Below are 5,167 nucleotides of genomic sequence, written 5' to 3'. Positions count from 1 at the left end.
TAGGTTGCTTAGGGCCATGCCCAGTTTGGTTTGGGTTCCTCCAGGGACAGACGCTCAACTTCTATAGTCAATTTCTTCTGTGCTTGACATCCTCATCATTTAAAACAAACCAATCCAACAAAAGCCACCCCAAAAAAACACATACCCTCCCAAGTTTAAAAGAAGTTTCTTGCATTTAGGTTTGTGGCCAAATTCAGTGCTCCTACATCTCTGCATCCTCAGATTAGGATAAGGATGTTCAATGCACGTGAAATCCTCACTCAAGACAACTCTTGGCTACTTAGAGACAGAAACTGAAATAGACTACTTGGCTTCAAACAAGACAATATTTGTTTAAATGAACAGGCAGCAATACTAATATTTAGCTTTACTCAGAAACTAAGACTATTTGTTTTAATGAAATGGCAGCAATGCTAATATTTACCTTTAGCCAGTTTCAGCAAAGATTATCCTCCTATTTCAATGCAAAAAACCAATCCCTCCACTTTTATCCTTCTGGCAAACCAACATCCTGCCTCTGCTACAGCAGGCTATAATGTTTCTCTACCTGTGTTTTTCAGGTATACACACGTTCTCCAGTGACACAGATTCCCACCTCACAGTTTGATCTCAATACTGAAAGAAGCTTTCATAAACACTGTTTAACTGTTTCCTCTACAATTCTTCTCCAAGTAACATTTATTTTATTTTAGTCACAGAGTATCAAAGAGTTTTATAGTATATGACCCTCTACCAGCTATTCATTTCACGGGTTTTTTTTTTAATACTAAGCAATGACTCATGTTCTGTTATTACTGTACTTTGCTCCACTGAGCCTGTCTTGCTCAGTTTCACCTCAACAGCCAAATTTTTAAAAAACCTAACAACTTGATCTCAATTTACAACAGCAAATCTTGCTTTCTCAGTATCTTTTTTTCCCACTCTTGATACAGTTAACCTTTCTCCAACTGAACTGTAACTGCAGCATGAAACTTGCAGTACACCTGTATAAGGGTTCGGTGTGTTAGAGGAATAGCAAAGGCTGTAAGCAACTGAACTTTTGATGCAAAAGACAGAGGCAGATCCAACTATTTAAGCTCTCTTCAGGCTTGGTTGAAAGTTCTGAGGTTGCTGCCTTAAGTTTTGCCAAATGGAAGCTGTATTTGACAGAACTGCAGGCAAAGGAGCAGAGGCCGGGGCTAGTATTGCTGCTGAAAGAGCTCTGACAAGGCAGAGACACAACTGCTCCCTTCCTCCTCCTCCGTTTGCAATAGCCTCAGGGCATGTACTGACACTGAGCTCATTGCTTCATACTAAACTGAGCTTTGAAGTGCCTGCTGAACCATCGTGGTCTACCTTGCTGCCTCTCCTAGAAAAGCACCAGATGCAGATAGATATTATTTACTGCTCATAATCCAGGGGCCAAGTGGGAAAATTAGAAACATCAACATATAACTTCATAGTTAGGCTCAGAGAGGTTATTTCTTGGTACTTTTTCAAGTCAAATATCGAAATACTTCTACAAGAATCAGTATGAGAAAGACAATCAAACTGACTGCAGTGCAATCAGACATTCTGAATAGATATTTAAGTGCAATTTTAACAGATATTTAGTCACAAGGTCTAGAAAACAATGCTTTAAAAGTGTACTGCTTTAGTAGCTTCCTGGTATAAGCAACTATATCATGTTTGCATAACTAGAATTGCATTGTTAGTAATACTAGTATTTAATTCAAAACTCCCATTTTTACAGAGTAACTCTTTAAGTTAGCAACATTTGAAAAGTACAGCACATTTATTTTGCATTGTGAAAACACTCTTAGTGATATTCAAGCTGTTTTGAGATTTTTTTTAAAGTATTTTCACTTAAACACATACAAGAGGCCTGTTTAATATAAAATACTTCTCTACAAATGAAAAAAAAAGTGCTAAGCATTACTCATAAGTAGTCTACCAGCAAACCAATAGCTACCTACATGACACTTCAGAAATGTTTCATCCATCTAACCACAGCAACTGCCTCACTCTGGAAGTCATTTTAGCAAAACAGTGAAATGTGGTTCGTCCCACTGCTGTGGTGTGAGAAAGATAAGAGAAATCTCAATACTGCAAAAGGAGTACATAACACCACTCCCTACATGCTTAGAGTCTCTTATCAGCAATGCAAGTGCTGGAATGATACTGATTTCACCATAACTCCAACTGCAGAATGTGTAGAGGTTGATACATCTGCTTTGATTTAATAGAAACTAAGATTCAGCCCTTGGAGCCAGAATGTCATTTAAGTCCTGATCATAGAATTATGAAATTTGCTCTCCTTTGTGGCTTCACCATGCATGCAGCAAACTCCTCCTCTTATGTGGCCAGAGGTCAAACTCACCTTCTTATCAGTAACACATTCACCCTTGCAGATACCTGTCCTCTAAATGTCTTCTATCTAGAAGAAAGGCAAGTCACCAGAACTGATTTCATTAATGGGTGAAGTTAAGCTGGCAAATGGCATGCGCCTCCAGTCTCTCACTAAACAGAAGAACTTGTGCAGACAGCCCATCCTTCTCTGGCATGCTGTAAAGTCTCATGAACCCCACTCAAAGTCCCTTAATCAGAAGTTTCAGTTGTGCCATATCTCTATGTCATGTTTCAGTTAAAAGCTGCATCATCAGTCAATTGCTCCATTATCAAAGTATAACTATCTGAGCTCAACTCTCTCTCCATCCTAGAAAGAAACCCCCAGCTTTTATCAGTGGAAAAGGTGAACAATCCACATGTTCCTGGCTACACAGAAGTTCTGAAAAATAATGAGTTGTCTGATTCCAGCACTATGACTAAGCACACATGCTGTGCCATCATCTCAACTCAGGAAGGGCTGTTACAGCTCAAGCAGCACCTCACCTGACCCGAGAGTACTCTAACAACAAAAGCCCTACTCCACAATTGCCCAGAACTGTCATGGTCCACATCTAGCTCAATACCTATCTTTCACCTATCCTTATGTGCCAGGCCCTACAGGGCATTACTTCAGCAAACACTCTCAGAGAACAGTGGACACACACAAACAAAAGCAGGTTCCTTATACAATACAACTCTGCCAGCTTGCTTTTTGCTGCAGCAGAAAGGGCACAGTTTAAATAAGACGAGTTTACTATCCAATTCTGTTCTATACCACCTTCAGTCTGAAGAGATCCAAGCTTTTATCTCCCACCTTGAAAAAGCACCAGTTAAAGGAAGAATTTGAAACAGGCCAATACTCTTTAGCACAGTTGTTAAAATAATTGCCTGGGAGAGACAAAGCCTGAGCTCTAGCTTCAACTTCAGCGTATTTGTACATTTTATGCATGGTAACTAAGTTTAAAAACATATTGCACTGTTTCTTCAGGGACAGGGAGATGCAAGTCTCCCTTTCTCACACAGGAAACAAAATCCAAGTCTCCCATTTCTGGGTGAGCCTCTTCAAAGAGGAGTAAGGAACAAGTAGTATGGTGATGTTCTTTAAAACTCATCTAAGAAAACAGATGGACCAGGAATCCTGGCAGCAGATCTCAGAATGATGGAGAACTACACGGGCCCAACAAAGGCCTTTCCAAGCTCTGGTTCTCCACATGTTCCAATGATAAATAATACACCTGTCAAAGTTAAGCTAAGAAGGAGGAGCTGCTTTGGAAACAGACAAAGTATTAATATAGAGAACACAGTACTGAAAGAACCATGGTGTTGTAACTACAGGCCTCTAACTTACTATCTTTGATGAAGAGAAACGCACTTCTGCCAACAACCTGGAAGACTTTTCACACAGCACCAAAGGAGTCCTTGGGAAAGCTCTGACTGTGCTCTTGCTAGAAATAAACATCAAGCAAAAGTGTTAGTACACAGAGATCACTCGTTTTTCCTTTTCTCTGATATAGTTACATCTCCTTGTCAGACAGCCCCTTGGAGGGTTCTCCCCAGCCTGCTATAGGCAGACAGCTGCTAACCCATGAGGAGAGCATGGACCAAGAAGTGTGGCAAGAACACAGGACCAGGCATAATGAGGTGAAACACAAGCAGCAAGTGAATGTTCAAAGCACAGTGCAGGTTCCCTCAGACAGCAGATGAAAAGCTAGTCTCTGGATTTACTCCCTCACAAAGAACCCACTGGTTCTTCCACTATAAAATAAAAAGAGAGACAGCACTGACTGTCTCAGAATAAAAGAGCAACATGTTTGTTTTGACATGTACTTTTTCAGTGTTCATAGACTTCTCAATAATCCACACCAGCACCTCACAGTGGGTCTGCAAACATACCAGGACAAGTCACAGTTGAAGGGGAAGAAGTTCTTCCATGTATGAAGCTGTCACTGACTAAATGCAAGCCATAAAGAAAAAATGTTGTTCCACTGGGATTCTAAAATGAACCTTAATGGCTACTATACATTACTTACTTAACAAGTTATACCAATCACAGGAGATACACCCTCCAAGCAGAAGTCATTCAGTACCAGCATGTTCCTGGAGATAAGCAATGTTTAAGGAGAGCAAATTTTCCCAGGTAGTGGGAGGTATCTACATTGCAAATAAGATGTTCCTCAAATATGAGTAAGCATGTCCAGGACAACTTTTCATTTAGCACCCACTTGCCAGCAAAGACAGAGCAATGCAGATCTCTGAGTGCACAAACAGTCCAACCAACTATCCCAGCTGCCTACTGGAAGTGCAGCAGCACAAGCCACAAACTGCACATATCAACCCTCCTGCACACCTCACCAGGTTAAAACTCACCACCACCATATCTTTTTTCATCATGCAGAAGTTGCTTCAAGGGAGACTGTGATTTCTTTCTCTTTCCATGCCATCTTTCTCCTGCACCTTCTGCTCAAAGCACCAGGACTCTGAGAGCATCATTATCCCTATGAGTAATATAGCCAAAAAACCTGATGACTGCAATGAACATACACAAACACAAAACAGGTGGCCTGGGGAAATGCTTTTGTCATCCATTCAGGTTTCAGGACAGAGCAGGTACTGACTGTACATGCATGGCTGCCCAGTGTGTCACAGTGGCAAGTGACAAGCACCCCTCCTGAGTGACAAGCCTGATCAGGTCGCAACCAACGCTGGCTGCCTCACACCTGCACTGGTACCTTCCCCACCGCAGACTTCAGGATGAAGAGTCTCAACACTGGCTCCTTGTACTGTCTTTCCTAGGTGCTGC

The 5,167-nt window shown here is 41.3% G+C and overlaps 1 long non-coding RNA gene across 1 annotated transcript in view; it reads right to left on the bottom strand.

Moving 5' to 3' along the window:
• LOC115948427 overlaps positions 1-4,902 on the bottom strand; it is a 6,472-nt gene extending 1,570 nt beyond the window's left edge. The window contains exons 1-2 of the long non-coding RNA XR_004082253.1: positions 4,735-4,902; positions 3,716-3,812 (exon numbers count right to left, since the gene is read on the bottom strand). This is a non-coding gene — a long non-coding RNA (uncharacterized LOC115948427). The remainder of the gene's footprint in view (positions 1-3,715; positions 3,813-4,734) is intronic.
• Between the last annotated feature and the right edge of the window lie 265 nt (positions 4,903-5,167).

This window comes from Geospiza fortis, unplaced genomic scaffold, assembly GCF_000277835.1.
Source record: "Geospiza fortis unplaced genomic scaffold, GeoFor_1.0 scaffold154, whole genome shotgun sequence".
Lineage (NCBI taxonomy): Eukaryota > Metazoa > Chordata > Aves > Passeriformes > Thraupidae > Geospiza > Geospiza fortis.
Note: the sequence above shows the minus strand (reverse complement) of the source record. Positions and strands in the feature narration are given on the sequence as shown.